The sequence below is a fragment of the Delphinapterus leucas genome, chromosome 21, assembly GCF_059928025.1.
Source record: "Delphinapterus leucas isolate spDelLeu-1000000601 "Yukka" chromosome 21, BTC_Dleu_Yukka2, whole genome shotgun sequence".
NCBI classification, from domain to species: domain Eukaryota; kingdom Metazoa; phylum Chordata; class Mammalia; order Artiodactyla; family Monodontidae; genus Delphinapterus; species Delphinapterus leucas.
In genome coordinates, this window is record NC_143149.1 from 25,571,463 (window position 1) to 25,589,486 (window position 18,024).

The window sequence follows — 18,024 nt, forward strand, 5'->3', positions numbered from 1 at the left end:
CTCTAGCACGATGAAGGAGCAAGGTCCATAGGATTCTTCTTCAAGAGCTAGACAAACCAAGGAACATTCTCCAGGGTTTTAAATTTATTTCATAGGTTGTTTTCTCCTTTTTCTCTCTGCAAAGGTTTTTGTAAAGTTAAAAAGTTACTGTTTCTCTACTGGATTGTATTCAATTTTAATCTTTTGAGACCAACTGTCCCTGTACATGAAACAAAAAAATCTTAACAAAAGCTTTTATGTCTTTCTATATTTAATTTAGTCTATGACAAATTAAAGTGGGACATTTCTTTCTCTACTTGGAATGTTTTCATCTAATACATAGACTATTCATAGACCTGTCTCTGAATCTTTTTTGCCTTCACTAATGACATTTTATATGCCAGCCAGTTCACATTAACGTAAACAGCATGAATGAATCCCTATGTCATCCATCTCTTAATTATTTTGTTCTGACTACTTAAATCATTCCGGTTGCTTATAATACATGTCAGAAGCAATTTTTTAGATCTAGGAAGAAATTAATGGTTAATATTATTATGAGTATAATCTGTAAACCCTGGACACTATTTTAAAGAAAAGAGCCAACAAACACCCTGCAAAAATGTAAAAGACAAAGGCCGCATAGGGTGTTCATATTACTAAAAACATCATTACTCTTACAAAATATACTCTAGGACAATGACTGGGACATTATGATGTAATTGCACCAATAATTAATACTAGGCCACAACAGTGAGAGGCCCACGTACCACAAAAAAAAAAAAAAAAATTAATACTAAAGTACTCTTGCTGAGATACAAAATTAATTTGGAGACGTCTGGAATCATATATCTCACATCTAGAAACGAGCTTAGAGTCCATTGAACCAACTCCCTGTTATTACAGCTGATTTTACAGCTGAGAAAACTGAAAACCAGAGAGGCATTTTCAAGGTCATCCAGAAATTTACTGGTAGATCTGGGGCAAGGATCCAGGAATATGTTTTGGCTCAAAAGTACTCATGAAAATGAGTAAGAATGACCCAGGGTTTGTACTACTTAATAGCTGTGGGAGGAAGGGCAGTTTACTTGACCTTTGTGAGCTTTACTTTCCAATCAGAAGAATGGGCATAATTATCACTGCCTCCCAGTGTTGATGTGAGGATCATTTGAAGTAATTATACAGGAGCGTAACTACTGGAACACTCATACATATTTTGGTATCTAAAATGGAGCTGTTGTTAATGAGCCCTGCAAGAAACCAGAATGTAACGACGCCCCTACTGGGGAGCACTTTGCTTCTGACCAAAATTAAAAATGACTGATATGGATACCCCCTCTGTTCCTCGGGATGCCTTAGAAACAGGAGATTGGTTCTTACAAATCAATGCTTACTCTAGCTCTGACTCTAACTTTAACAGCTGTTTCATCTCTCCTAAATAGAACTAGCTGTACCACTGAAACCTGAGTATATTCCCTGGGACTGACGGCTTTTTTCCTAAAGCGATAAAGGAGCTTATTGGATAAAGGTTAATTGCTAACTGTGGTGTGCTAATGATACCATATTGATGAAATTACGGCTCACTGATAGAAAAAAGGCTCCCAAAGCACTGGAAGCTGGAGGGAAGTTCTAAACAATAGTTATTGATTTGTTTCTCTGAGGGCCGCTAAGTAGCACAAATGACTCAGAAGAATAAAAATGATCCACAGAGTTTCCATTCTTTTATAATTCATTTCTTTGCTTCCAATGTTCTACTTGCCAATAGCCAATTATAATTTTAATAATTATGTGTCTCAAAATCAGCAGTTGATACCTTGGAGAAAGAAATACTACAAAATAATTTATTCCCTTTCTCTCCTCTGTTGAGTGTGTTATAAAGCGTAATAATCAGAAAACAGATCGATCCTAAACCTCATGGCTTTCAGACAAGTGAAGCACTAAAAGAGTGGTGGATTGAAAGTATTTGAAATCAGTTAACTTTAGAAAATGCCCCACGACCCTTAATTCCCAAGTTAGGCCTTATTCTTGCTTGGATTTGGTCCTAGAATTTATCTCCACAGTTTGTTCCATCTTCCAGTAGATGAACCCCTACTCGCTCTCAACACCATTTTCATTATCATTAGCTTATATTGACTGAGCACCTCGAACCAGGCTCTGTTAAATTCTATACGTGTCATCTAATTATCATATCCACCCTAGGAGCTTAGTATTACTGTCTCCATTTGATAGTTGAGGAAACTGGAAGTCAGGGAGGTTGTAAGTTCCCTTAAGTTCACAGTTGTGATACCAAGCAGGGCCCTGTGGGGCTCCTGGGCACAAAAGCCTTTCCGCATCCCCCATTTCTTGATTACAAGAGGTAGGCTTCGTTCAGCCTCCATGCCCTTCCCTGAGTTCCAATGGGCAGGTTCAAACAGTTGCTAATTAGGGAAGGGAGGGGATGCAGAGACAAGGGAGGGACAGTCAAAAGAAACAATAGCGCAGCCTTGGGGCAGGTTCCTGGTTCCCCCTCAAGGGATACACACAACAATACCTTTGAGCTGTTTTGCAGATACTGAAACCCCCCCCCGCCCCCGCCAGGTGGGAGAAGTTAACTGTGTGCTGCCCACAAGCACAGAGACCCCAGATGGGTTGGAAACGTAAGGTTGAGGATGCCGACGCCCACTTACCTCACCACCAGCCAATCAGAAGAACGTCCACGAGCTGATCACGCCCTCTTTGAACCATTACCAAGAAACTTCTCACTACCCTCTCCAAGGGGGGACACACAGTTTTGAGGGCATTAGCCTGCTGTGGCCTCCTCGGCCTGGCAAAGCAATAAAGCTATTCTTTTCTACTTCACCCAAAACTCTGGCTCTGAGATTTAATTTGGTGTCAGGGTACAGAGGCCGGATTCGGCTTCCGTTGGTGATGTCAGAGCTGGAACAGGACTTCTGCATCCATGCACGTGACCCAGGGCTGCAGTGTGAAAAACATTCTTCCTTTCCTCTTGCCCAGATCCTTTCCCAGGGACCTAAGGTGTTTCAGACTAAGACTTCCATCTTTCTGTGAAACTTGTTCAGTCCAACAGAGAGATCCTTACCAAGTTCTCTGCATGGTTTTAGTACATATTTTAATTTACCCAATTATTTCAGTGTTTGGTATAAACTTAGATTATATATTACTTAAGTTTGCTCACTTACACCTAGAAATATGCTAAAGGATCAATGAGGAAAGAGCAATGATTTATAAGATCAAAGAGGGAGGAATAATTAGTTATAATTTGAGGGACTCACACAAAGGAGATGAGGTTTAAGCTTCAGATATATATATATATTTATATATATATTTAAACTTATATATATTATATATATATATTTAAGCTTCAGATATATATATATAGATAGATAGATAGATCTCCAAAGGGATCCAAATCTATTCTGTAGTCTAACTCCCAAGCTCCAGAATTGAAAGATATCAGCAATTATCATTCTGCTAATAAAAGGTTTTTTTAAATTATCTGAATATTCCAAATAAACAAGCCAAAAAAGTTTATGACAGATTAATGGAGAGGTCATTGTAAAAGGAGCCAAGCTTCATCAATTTATTTTAGATCTGAGACTTCAACAGTTTAGGGAATCAGGGATGCAATCTGTGGCAATGACTGGATCAGAAAGAATAGAAAACGAAAGGCACAGTTCTTGAGCATATAGCATTTCACACCATAGAGCTCTGCCATCGTGAAATTAGGAAAGTACATAATTAAGTCATATACACACCTGTCATATGCACAAACTATGTTACGCATTCTTTAGTGAGTGTTCATAAGAGTTCTCCTCCAGTCCCTCATAGCACAGGTGAGAAGAAAACAGTGGCTGCAGTCATGAAAACACAGACTTCCCAAGCTAGACAGGACTTCATTTTCAATCTAGGTTAATGCCATTCTCGTTATATGATGAACACAAGATCCAGTGAGGTCCAGTGATGGTACAAGACCTCACAGCCACTTACTTAGTGGTTGAGCCAGTACTGGAGCAACTAATCTTTTGGGCTCTGATTCACTGCCCTTTCAGCCTCACCTTGTTTTTCTCCATCACCTTGTGTCCTCTTGTAGTTCAGGATGGCCATCTGAAACCATGTCATCTCTTCCTCCCCAGGGGGTTATCTAAGTAGGAGATCATAGAGGAGCACAACTCTGTTTACATCATGCATCAATTTTACTCACGTTTATATTGCTACTTTACGTTCACGAAAAAACAAAACAAACAAAAAACCCCACACATCTCTCAAAATGATCTCTGCTTGCAGAGACCAAGAGACCTTTCTAGTGAGTTTCCATAGAAACAGTTTCTGAAAGCAAAAGATATGACTCAGTTTTGGCTGTGGAGCTGCATGTGTCCTCTTACTTCTTACTGGGGTGTCTGGATCTCTAGGGGCTCTTACACATGCCCGCTTCCTGGAGTTTCGGGTGTCAGTTACTGTCACCCTCCGCCTGCTCCTACTTGTGTCACATAGCAGGTCCTTCAGCATGAAATTAGCAGGGATGTAATCAGAGGAGATTTGAGACTCCTTTTCTCTGCCTAGCAATGAAGAAGCCCATGTGAGACCCCTAATAACCTTATTTGATTTTGCTGAATTATGAGCTGAACTTCTTTAATTGAATCTTACATTGTTCCCCAATTAAAGAAACCTCTCACTAGCTAAGACTTACTGGTCCCTAAGGCTGTGTACTGGCTTTATTGTGCATTTCTGGGGCATTTCTGGGTACCTTGGGTCACCACTGTACTCCCCCTAAAGCAACATTTCTTAGAAAAATGGGACAGCTGAGGTATTTGTTAGAAAAGCAGACTCCTAGAGCCCACCCAGGCCTACCAAATCAAACGTTGCATTTTTTCCAAGTTCCTCGGGTAATTCTAATGTGACCTAAATTCTGAGATCCTCTGCTCCAAAGATAGCAAGTGGAGAACTGGGGCAAATTCTGTCAGGAAGCGGATGCTCTAAAAGCTCGCTACATCAGCATCACCTGAGAGCTTGTAAGAAACGCAGAAGCTCCATCCCCACCCCAAGCCTAACCAACTAGAATCTGCATTTTAACAAGATCCCTCGTTAAAGTCTGTATCTTAACAAGATCCCTGCACAATAAAAATTGAGAAGCACTGCTCTAAGAGATTTTTGCCTGAATCATTTCTCTTGCTGAAATCCCTTGGATAATTGCCAGTATCTTCCCTTGCCTTTTATGAGTTACTTAGAGCTTTAGGCAAAAGCTGTCTTTCATAAGAGGATTTCAAGAGATGCCAGGTTCCCCAGGGCAGCCCGAGGCACTTCTGTTTTAAGGCAAATTCTCAGAGTTCTGGCTACAAAGAAGACAGCCTCTGGCCATTGCAGACAGGCCTCCAGGAAAGTGAGTTTGCCTGGGGAAAGGCCAAGCAATAACTTCTTTGCCCAACATCCTTGAATCTGGTTGAAGGTTAAAGAGGTAAAGCTCTACTCCTGTGTTTATTTCCCTGTTTAACTCACTGAATATCTTGAGTAGATTTCAAATATTAATCCCAATTAAAGGGGGTCATATATAGGTCTAAGATGTCCACAGTGCTGGCAACACAGCTTATCCAGGCCTGATTCTCCTGTTAAATTGCAATTTCACTTTATTCTCCAGTGAGATCGGTTATTAACCAACTTGGCCAACTTCTTTTTACTATACCTATTTTCCACGGTGTGGGGGAAATGACTGGTCTTCAGGTCAGAAATTCTTTCTTATGTATTGGTTATATTGTGAGGCCTTGAGCAAATAACTTAAGCTTTCTAGGTTTTCTCCTTTCTTTACTTACAAAATCTGGGTGATAGTGCTTAACGCAAACTGTCCGGTGTTAGGGTTTTATTTATTCTTTTCTTTTTTAGGATAAAGGGAAAATCTTTTTGCAAGTATATTTTACAGCTGTATGGTGTTTCACAAATGTGATTTTTTTTTTAATGCCAAATTGATGAACTTCAAGTCACAGCTCACAGATTTCTATTCTTTTTCAAATATTCCTGGACCCCCTGCTTTTCTCCCTCTTGTGATCCACTAATATGAAACGTAGATCTACACTGATACCTGCGATGCCTGCCAGACACCACCTTGCACCCTCCATTTGCTGTCCTTTGTCTTTCATCTTCCAACCAGACTTCTGTAATGCAACCCCGTTTATGCCAACTCAGTCACTGACAGTACGTTTTGCAAATGAGATCCTTTGGGATGCTAGATCAGATACTCCCCTGAAGTCTAGACACCTTCCAGGGAGCCTACTCCATTCATTATTCATGCACGGGTTTGTCATTTAGTCACCCAAGAGTTTTTAGGATAAAAGCCTTGCCTTTTCACTCCCTTTAGATGGTATAGATTAACAAATCAGAGTAATTCCTGACACTGGCATAGTGCTTTATATTTTGTACTGGACTTAACAGGCAAGATCTCATTTTGACTTTCATTTTAGAAAATCTATAAGATCTACAGGGTAGGGATGTTTGAACCTATTATAGAACCCAAAAACAACTTGCCCGGAAGTCACTAGCTAGTAAATGGCAGATGTGCGTCAAACCCAAATCTACAAGCTCTGACCATAACCCTGGGTGTCTTACAGCATGAATGAGGGTCAGGGTGAATTTGCAAAGCAGAAAGTAGAGTGGAAATAGGGACCCTCAGCCCTCAATATCAATTCTTTCCAAACGTTCTCTCTCTCCCCTGGGCTCCCAGAATCTATATTTATATTTTCATTTTTGTACTTATCACATTTTGTAATCTCTTTTTACGAACCTTTCTTAACTAGTGTAAGAACTCCTGGAGGGAAGAAAACATAGCTTCTTTATATTTGTACCTCCAGAACCTAGCACAATATCTGGCACTTAGTTTCATGTAGTACATGTTTGTTGGATGAATTTCAAGACTTTGTGTAGATGCATTGAAAACCAAACCAAAGACACTATGCATTATGTTCACTGTGCTCGAATACAGGAAGCCCAACTTAGAAAATCCATCCAAATCCATCTTGGTCCGCTGTAATGTTAGACCTGTAGCTTTGACACCAAACACCGCCCTAGTCATTAGAAACGTATCTAAACATTAAATTACAGAGGCTAAGAACACAGGTGAACCCAAACTACTTGGATTTGAACTCTGGCTCCATTAGCTGTGTGTGCTTGAGTAAGTTACCTTGCGTCTCTGTGCTATGTTTCCTTATGTGTAAAATGAGGGGAAATGATTTTACTTACTTTTTGAGATTGGGAGGATTAAATGATTTCATATCTATAGTGTTATTAAGCATTTATTAGTAAGTATCATTAGAGCCACCATTTCCCATTTCATTTTGATATTAGGGACAACAACTTCCAAACTGGAATATTAATATTATATGTTGGATAATATCAACTTTATCTCTGTTCTTATCTCAATGTCATCAAATGATGCCAAATCTGTAAGTGTAAGCATAGGTGATTCTCTTTCCTGTACAGTAGAAACTAACACAACATTGTAAAGCAACTATACTCCCATAAAAATTTTTTTTAAAAAGAGGCCAAATCATCAAATAATTTCACTTATCTATCCAAACACTATATAAGTGTTTATTTAGCACCTACTCTTTACCTGGCACTATTCTGGGCTCTAGAATTACATTGTTCAATACAGTGTTTGGCTATATAAATTTACATTTAAATTGATTAAAATTAAATAAAATTAAAAATTCAGTTGCACTGGCCACATTTCAAGTACTCAGTCACTACATGTGTTTGTCTGGTGACTACTGTATTGGACAGTACAGATATAGAAAATTTCCTTTGGGGCAGAAAATTCTGTTACATAGAATTGTAGTACAAATACAGAGATAGAAGCTGACATTCTACTAAGGAAGATAGATAAGAAGCAAATAAATACATAATAATTAGGAATTAATAATTTTCTATGAAGAAACATTATATTCAGTTACTGAAACATTGTTAGAAAAATTAATTTTGATACATAATTCCTTAATGAGCTATCATATAATTATATTAAAATTATAGCTGGTTTACCAATTACAAAAGTAAAATATGTTTATTGTAGAAAATTTAGAAAATACAGAAAAGTATAAAAAGGAAAATTAAAATATACTTAACAGTATTTTACAAAACAATCATACATCTGTATGCTGACATTTATTTGATATTTATAGATTATGTATTTCACCATGTCAGTCTTCGAAATACTATTTTCAGTGTCTACTTCATAGTACAGTTTGTGAATTTGGTGTTCTTTATTTTATCACTGCCTCATTAGAATTTAGGTTGTTTTAAAATTATTCTAATATCTAAATGAATATCCACATATATAATTCTTTGTCTGCCTTTTTATTATTTCTTCATGAAAAATCCGTAGAATACCATTTCTAGAGCAAAGTTATTGAACATTTTTAGACTCTTAACTCATGTTGAGAAAAGACTTCTCAAAAATTTGAACTTATTTGTGCATATATCTATTCACCCTTGGTAACAGCGTATTTGTTTTATCTTTACCGGTGTATAATTGCTTTACAATGTTGTGTTAGTTTCTGCTGTACAACAAAGTGAATCAGCTATACATATACATATATCCCCATATCTCCTCCCTCTTGCGTCTCCCTCCCACCCTCCCTATCCCACCCCTCTAGGTGGTCACAAAGCATCGAGCTGATCTCCCTGTGCTATGCAGCTGTTTCCCACTAGCTATCTATTTTACATTTGGTAGTGTATATATGTCCATGACATTCTCTCACATCGTCCCAGCTTCCCCTGCCCCGCCACCCATGTCCTCAAGTTCATTCTCTACGTCTGCGTCTTTATTCTTGCCCTGCCACTAGGTTCATCAATACCATTTTTTTTAGATTCCATATATGTGCGTTAGCATATAGTATTTGTTTTTCTCTTTCTGACTTACTTCACTCTGTATGACAGACAGTATATATTTTATTTCCTGTAATAGTGGAAAGTATTTTGCTCAATAGTGAGAATGAGCATCACTTCCAATATTTATTAACAGTTTGGGCTTCCCTGGTGGTGCAGTGGTTGAGAGTCCGCCTGCCGATGCAGGGGACACGGGCTCATGCCCCGGTCTGGGAAGATCCCACATGCCGCGGAGTGGCTGGGCCCGTGAGCCGTGGCCGCTGAGCCTGCGCGTCCGGAGCCTGTGCTCCGCAACGGGAGAGGCCACAACAGTGAGAGGCCCGCGTACCGCAAAAAAAAAGAAAACAAAAAAAAAACCCCAAAACAGTTTATATATCTTCGCTGAGCTATCTATTTTAGTTTTATACCAATTTTTCAATTGCAAAATTATATGAGCTCTTTGTATTTTAAGGATAGTAACCATTTGTCTTTCCTATTTGGGGCCAACATTTTCCCCAGTTTATTGAATATCATCATCATGTTTCCATATTTTTTAGATGTAAAAGTTCTGAAACTCATATGTGGCAAATTTCTTTCCTTGCTTTTAAGTTTTGAAAGCCCCTGTGTTTAGAAGAATGCCTGACACACCATGAATACTCAATAAATATTGGATAAAGGAAAGGGTGAATGAATTAATGCAATATTTGACCCATACTGACAAACAATAGCTTCATTCTTTTTCTTACAGATGCAGGTCAATCCTTCCAATCATTCGAATGTAACTTGGAACTAGAAGAAAAAGTTAGCATTTGTATTGATTTTCTGATGGTAGCGTACTGTCTCCCTGAATGGAACCTCTTACAAGGCTCAAGATCCTGCGTTTGTGTACATCCAGCCCCTGATGGACACTGTAGCTATTTTCCATCCCACAGGATCAATGGTTTTTGGTAGTCGTTGTACTTTTTTTAATGGTAACTTCACCCATTATTTAATAAATGTTTAAAATCCACTTCCACCTTTCCTCAGCATCTACCTGGCTTCTTCTCTCATCTTTCTTCTATTAAAATTTTGAGCATGCATCCATGATAAAAAAGGATAATTAATTGAAGGTCAGTGGCATGAGATGTAAAAAAAGAAAAATGTGTCTTGCTTCTCAATATTTTCTCATGAAATCATAGTGATACAGTCTGTACTGGGGAGGAAAGACATAAGTCAGCATATACATGGGCAAATAAACTTGTGTCCATGGAATGTCTGTGGAGGTGTCAATGTTCATTCATTAGAACTGCCGCTCTCCCACGGGACCACATAGCCTGTTCATAATGAGCCACGTGCCCTCCTCCGGATGTTTTCCTCTTTTGGGCACATACAATTCCATAACCCTGAAATGCTCCAGTCAGCTTTGTGCTTTGCTTGACAAACATTTGTCCTGCAAGTTTCAGTGCAAATGTTGCCTCTTCTGTCAAGTTGTCCTGATTTGTTTACATTGAATTAGGCCCTGTGTTTCCTCATTACGACAGCACTAGGTGCATATTTACTTCATAACTTTCAAAACATTGTTCTTGAATAACAACTTTTTAACATTTAATTTGGAAATAATTATACATTCACAGGAATTTGCAAAGATAGTGCAGAGCAGTCACCTGTACCCTTCATCCAGTTTCCCCCAGTGGTTATATCTTACAAAACTATAGGAAATTGGCATTGGTACAATGTGTGTTTACAGTTCTATGCTGTTTTATGACATCTGTAGACTCATTAAGCCACCACCCAGCCAAGTTACATAACTGTTCTATCACCACAATGATCTCCTTCATGTTACCCTTTTGTAGTTACACCCACCCACCCCACCCCCCATCCTGAACCCCTGGCGACTGCTCATTTCTTGTCCATCAGTATAATTTTGAAAATGTTACATAAATGGAATTATACAGTATGCAACCTCTGGAGAAAGGCTTTTTTTATTTTTTTTCACTCAGCGTAATGCCTTTGCCATATCACTGATAGGTGAGAGATTGTGTCTGTCATTTTGGTTTTTATTTTCTGGTTTTGTTTCATCTTTTTGTTTCAGTTTTAGTTGATTTTTTCCGGCATTCATGTAGGTTAATTAAACATTTTTTTTTCCATTTTGATTTATCTATAGTGTTTCTAAGCATATCCCATTGTATAACCTTTTTAGTGAAGACTCTAGGTATTACATTATATATGCACCTTTCACAGTCTACCACAAACACTTTGCCAGTGTGAATGAAACCTTACCTCTCTTTACCCTCTCCCATTTATAATATAATTATCTAAAAAGTTTCCCCTGCATACATTGATAACCATATCAGAAATTGTTCTAATTTTGCCACAATCATGAAATATAATTTAGAAGACTAAAGACTAAAGGAAAGCAAATTATTCTAATTCATAGTTTTACTCTCTTGTTCTTCTTTCCTTCCTGATGTTCCAAGTTTTCTTCTTTTTTCATTTCCCTTCTGTTTAGAGAACTTCCTTAAGCCATTATTTGAGGGTAGGTCTGCTGACAACAAAGTCTTTTAGCTTCCCTTCTCTTGAGAGTGTCTTGATTTCCCATTTATTCCTCAAGGTTGTTTTCACTGGCTATAGAATTCTGGGTTGACAGTTCTTTTCTCTCATCACTTGAAAAATATTGTGCCACTTCCTTCTGCCTTCATGTTTTCTGATAAGAAATCTAATTTGAATTGTCAAATGAACTGTTTTTCTCCTACAGGTAAGGTGTCATTTTTCTTTGGCTGCTTTCAAGAGTTTTCTTTGTCTTTAGTGCTCAGAAGTTTGATTATAATTTGTTTTGGTATGTATTTCTTTGGGTTCATCCTGTATGGGGTTTTCTCAGCTTCTTGAATATGTATGTTTATGTCTCTTGCCAAATTTGGGAAATTTTTAGTCATTATTATTTATTTTAGTCCCACTCTTTCTCAGACATGAATGTTACATATTTGTTATAGTCCTACAGGTCCCTTTGGCTGTGTTCTTTTTTTTTTTTTCCCCCAGTCTATTTTCTCTCTGTTATTCAGATTTGGTAATTACTATTTTTCTATCTTCAAGTTTGCTGAAACATTTCTCTGTCTTCTCCATTTTGCTTTTGAGCCCATCAACTGAGTTTTTTTATTTCAGCTTTGGTTTTCCTTTCTATATTCAACTTTTTGCTGAATTTCTTTCCCAAATATGTTCATAAATGCTCGTTAAAGCATTTTTATCATAGTTGCTTTAAAAATCTTTGTCAGATAATTATAACATCTAGGTCATCTTGGTGTTGGTATCTACTGATTGTCTTTTCTCATTCAAGTTGAGACTTCCCTGGTTCTTGGTAAGGTGAATGAGTTTTGCTTGAATCCTAGACCTGTTGGACGTTATGTTACGATACTCTGGTTCTTATTTGAATCTTCTGTTTTAGCAGGCCTCCTCTGAAACCACACCAGCAAGAGAAGGTGGATGCCACCTGCTTAGTGCCCAGTGGGGTTGAAGTCCACATTCTCCACTTGGCCTCCACTGACATCGTCATGGGGATAGGAGTGCCTAGTTACTACTCCCCGAGTGACCTCCACTGACAACATGGCAGGGAGAGTCCTTGTTACTGCCAATGGTAAAGTTTCAGCTCCCTGGCTGTCCAACTCCTTTACCACCCTGGTCAGGGGCAGCATGAGGGGTGACTTGCAACAAGCAGGCAGGCAAGGTTGGGTGTCTAGGCTCCGCACTCAGCCTTGGCTGATGGGGGTGGGATGACGTTTGACTTGAGTAGAGGTTTCTGCGAGTTGTCTGTCTTCCGAGGCTGCCCCTTTGCTGAGCCCTTGGCTAGAGGGACTAGGCTTTTCTTGCTGCTTTTATGTCTATGCTGGCTAGCATTTCTGGCATTCAGTCCAGGATACATGAGGCAAAAAGAAAACGCAGGGAACTCACTGCTATGTTGTTCCTTAGATCCTGAGGTCCACGGCCAATGTGCCTTCTTCTCTTCACCTTTCAGAGTCTTCTTATGCTTGTATATATATAATGTTCAGGGATTTTAGCTGTACTTAGTGGGAGGAGTAGGGAAATGAACATCTACTCCATCTTTCCAGAAGTGGAAGTCTTAATTTCTTATTTTAATTATACTAACATCACCTAGATTTTGGATCCTTTGATGACAAAGTTTGTGTTTTGTTTTTGTCCCTAGGATGTACAGTCAAATGACTGTGTTTCAAAGTAACTTGAAAAAGTTACTTTATGCCACCAAAAGAACTATTTTATCTCACTTTTGGTTTTTAGGAGCTGCCTTTTAAATTTAATTTTGATTTATAATTATGTAAAATATTTAATGGATCCTCAATCAAGGGTATATCAAAAAGTCTAGCTTTGATATCTGTCCCCACCCTACTTCCTCCTCCTTAGGTGACCATTTTTCAGAAAGTATAAACTTTAGCCTCTATTTAAAACAAATAAACAAATATCAATATATGTATTCATATAACCTCCTTCTTATTCAATTGCTTGCGTACTATATACGTTTTTCCCTACCTTGCCTTTTCACTTAATATTGATATATCGGATATATTAAGGTATAGAGATATTCCTCATCCTTTTCTCCAGCTGCAGAGTACTCTGTTGAGTAGAGGTATTATTGTTTAAATTCAACCAGCACAATAAATAGCCTTGTCCGTATAATCTTTTTTTTTTAATTAAAAAAATGTTTTGCCTGTATAGCTTTGGCCTAGATTACTCAGACAAAGGAAAATTCATATGTAAATTTGCTGGATACTGCCAACAAATACTCCATGGGTGTTATGACAATTTGTATTCCAAGCAGAAATGCAGTAAAGTGCCTATTAACCCAGAACCTCATCAAATGCGTTGTTAAACATTTGGATTTTAGTCAATCTAATGGGTGAGATATTGTATCTCAATGTAGTTTTAATTTGTATATCTTTTAAACTGAGCCAGTTTAAGCTTTTTCTTTAAATATGGCTAAGATCTATTTCTATTTCTTTTTCAGTGAACTGTCTACACTCTACTTGCTTTTCCGCCAGGTTGTTGCCTTTTCTAAACTGTTTTTAATATCTTTTTACATATTAGTGTTATGCACCCATTTTACGTAAAATAAACTGCAAATTTTTTCATAACAATATTTATTAAACATTTTACTGTATCAGGGCTTTTTGTGTTACCAGTGACCAAAAAAAAAAGTAACACATACTTTAAAAAAAAAATGTGGGAGCTGTATAACTGGAAAGTCCAAAAGTAAGACTGGCTTCAGACAAGACTCAATTCATGGGCTCACACAACAAGCAGCAGATGTCACCAAAGACTGTTCCTCCCCCTCTGTTCTCTTTCATGCTCTTAATAATAGCAAAATGGCTGCAGTAGTTCCAGCCCTCACATTCTCACAGGGCCCCATCTAAGAGAAGTGTAAGTGCACCTACTGGTATTTCCAAGAGGAAATGAAATTCCCTCCTGCCAAATTCCAGCAAATTTCTCCTTGGTTTTCTTTGGCTTGGACTGACTTACATGCCCATTTATGACCATTTGCTGTGACAAGGGAAATAGGATACTAAGGACATGAATCAAATCACTACCCTCCACCCCTGTAGCTAGGGGGTGATTAGGAGTCATTCTCACCCAAATACCATGACTGAGAGTGGGTTAGAGGTGGTTTCCCAAAGGCCATTTGGAGTCTTACTTTTCAGTGGAGAATGGTTATTAGATGGCCAAAAAGTAATTCAGTTTCACCTAGGGGGTGTCACATACTGTACCAAACACTAAGAACACAAAGCTAAAACAGCTCTTTGGAAGGTTCTTCATCTACATTCTTTGACGTACTCACTTGACCTGAGGACTCTTCTCCCAATGGATGTCTCCAGCTTTTATACATCACATACTCTTTCATTTCTTATATTAATATTCTATCTCAACATCGTCACAAACTACAACTGAAGCAATATGCAATGTTCCTAGAAAAGCATAGAATTTGGAGTGAGAATCCAGCTTTGAGTTTTTAACACGAGTAATTATGTGACCTTGATCAAGAACATGACTTTTCAGGACCTCATGTCTTCATCAGAAAAGAAAATAATGATTATTATCATCATTATGATTATACATAACATTTAAAAGGCCCTTGCTATGTGCCAGGCTCTGTTTTAAGTACTTTATTTATTTATTTTTGGCTGCACCGCACAGCCCGTGGGATCATAGTTCCCCAATCAGGAATTGAACCCGGGCCCTCAGCAGTGAAAGCGCAGAGTTCCAACCACAGAACCACCAGGGAATTCCCTGTTGTAAGTACTTTAAATGTCTTAAGTCATTGAGGCCTCACAGCAACCCTTTCAATAAGAACTTTTATTAGATCCATCTTATATGTAAGGAAGACCAGAGATATATAAATTTTTTATTGGAGTATAGTTGCTCTACAATATTGTGTTAGTTTCTACTGTACAGCAAAGTGGATCAGCTATACATATACATATAGCCCCTCTTTTTTGGATTTCCTTCTCATTTAGGTCACCACAGAGCATTGAGTAGAGTTCCCTGTGCTATATGGTAGGTTCTCATTAGTTACTTATCTTATACATAGTATCAATAGTGTATATATGTCAATCCCAATCTCTCAATTCATCCCACCCCTCCCTTTGCCCCCTTGGTATCCATACGTTTGCTCTCTCTGTCTGCATTGCAGCACTATTTACGATAGCCAGGACATGGAAGCAACCTAAGTGTCCATCAACAGAGGAATGGATAAAGAAGATGTGGTACATATATATACAATGGAATATTACTCAGCCATAAAAAGGAATGAAATTGGGTCATTTGCAGAGACATGGATGGACCTAGAGACTGTCAGACAGAGTGAAGTAAGTCAGAAAGAGAAAAACAAATATCGTATGTTAACACATACATGTGTAATCTGAAAAAATGGGTATGGAAGAATAGAGATATTAAGTAACTTGACCCAGGCCTCCTAGCTTATAAATAGAAGAGCTGATATTTGAATCCAGGTTCTCTGACTCCAATTAAACTGTATAAACAGGTGAAATTTCTTAGCAAAAAGAAGCTGCTCAATATATGTTACTACCAGTGAACCTAAATAATAATTATTCTACTTCATAGGGTGGTTGTAAAGTTCACATAAGATAAAGTCTGTAGAAATGCTTCATAAAAAGTAATTTGCTGTACAAATATAATATATTATAGTTCTTATTATGATGTCTCCTCCTTTCCTAAATCTCTCCAGACCTTGGGTTAACATCTTCTATGGGCATTCAGTCAGTCTCATTTTTTATTAACGCTTCTATATTTCCAATTAACATAGCTTGTCTTTTGTAAACCCCTCCTCATGTTAAACCCTTTAGCATCTCCTTAATTCTTCCTTTCTGCTCATTTCTTCTCTTGCTGTCAACCTTTTCTCTGTGGGGCTCACATTCCCAGACTTTATGATAATGAGCACATCCTGACTACATCTGCTCTGGTCTCTTACTTTCCTAATATAGTACATGGGAGTTTCAGACCTGGATTAATAGTTGCAGTAACGTTTTATTATTTTTTTTCCTTCTGGAAATGGTATAACTTTTCAATGCTTCTAGAAGACCTCTATATAATTATAGGGCTTTAGTTTCCTTTTGTAGGTATGATTTTGAGTGGTTTCGCAATTTTCTTTAGCATGGTTACTAAGAAATTAGTTCAAAAAATATGTATTTAATACATATTTGATAAATATAATACACAAGATAAATGCTATACAAGATGCTGATAAAAGATTAGTTTTACATACTTCCCAGAACTATCAGTAGTGAGAGACTTCTAAGGTTGCTACCAAACTGTCAGTCCTTGTAAGAGAAACTTGCCCATGCATCTTCTTTCTTTTATTCATTTTGGAGACTCCAGACGCTAAAGAGATTGTGTGTGTGTGTGTGTGTGTGTGTGTGTGTATCTGAGAGAGAAGAGAGAGAGAGAGAGAGAGAGAGAGAGAGAGAGAGAAAGAGAGAGAGAGAGGCCTGCAGGGCAATATTACAAACACTTGAAGAATTCTAATGCTAAGAAAACCATTGCAATCAAAAATCAAAATACTCAATATGAAATTCTCTTCATTGAACAGTTTGGTGAAAACTTTAAAATAAGTACATTGTGTTTAAGGAAATAAACCAAGGCATAACTGCCATCTTGAAAAGAACATAAAGTCTTGAAACAACGTAAACAGAAATGAAACAAAATCATGTGGATCAATTGATTTCAAGAATCAGTTAGACAATTTGAACATCAAACTTACATTAATCCTTGAAATTTTAAAACTGCAGTAGGTGGGATACATTCTAACTTGAAATCTGTAAAAGAGCTAATTAGTGAGTTTGGAAATGGTACTGAGGTGCTTACCCAGAATGCAGTCTAGAAAGTAAAAGGGAAAAAAATATTGAGAAGTTAAGAGACATGAAAGATAGATTGAGAAGCCTAATATCTAATGTTTAATAAAAACTGCAGAAGCAGAGAAAGGAAGGAATGGTGGTAGGCTACCTTTGAGAATTAATTGCTAGGAATATTCCAGAATATTGATTAAAAACTGAATTTTTAGATCAAAAATTTACCTCTAGAATCAAGCAAGAAATAAAAACACAATAAAAATAAATCCATACCTTGGTCACATAGTGAAAATAAAGAATAAAGAGAAAATCATAAAAATTAGCAAAGGAAAGTTATTGATAGACTGATAGCAAACATCTCATCAACAATGAAGTCCAGAGGCAGTAGAGTAGTATGTTCCAAGTGTGCATGAAAGTAACTGTCAATCTAGAATATTACATTCAATCACATTATTCTTTAATATTTAGAGCAAAATCTTAGGTGAAGACTAAAAAACTTTATTTTGATGTTCACTAAAAGATATAACAGTGATCCTTTTTCCTCTAACCCTATCATTCTACTTGAGAAACACTTCTTGGACCATGCTGCCTGCCACTATCTAGATCAGGCTTTATAAGAACTTCTGAGCCTGGGAATTCCTTGGCAGTCCAGTGGTTAGGACTCAGCACTTTCACTGACGAGGGCATGGGTTCAATCCCTGGTTGGGGAACTAAGATCCCGCAAGCCTCACAGTGCAGCCAAAAAAACAGAACAAAACAAACAAACAAAAAACTTCTTAACCTTTCTTCCTATTTCAAATCTCTTCTTATTTCAGCTTATTCTACACCTGTCAGACAACTCTTTATAAAATAC

The 18,024-nt window shown here is 37.6% G+C and overlaps 1 long non-coding RNA gene across 1 annotated transcript in view; it reads right to left on the reverse strand.

Annotated features, from left to right (window-relative positions):
- Positions 1-18,024, reverse strand: part of LOC149744445 (uncharacterized) — a 99,085-nt gene that overhangs the window by 5,879 nt on the left and 75,182 nt on the right. The window contains exon 1 of the long non-coding RNA XR_016391163.1: positions 1-18,024. This exon is cut by the window's right edge and continues 75,182 nt beyond it. This is a non-coding gene — a long non-coding RNA (uncharacterized LOC149744445).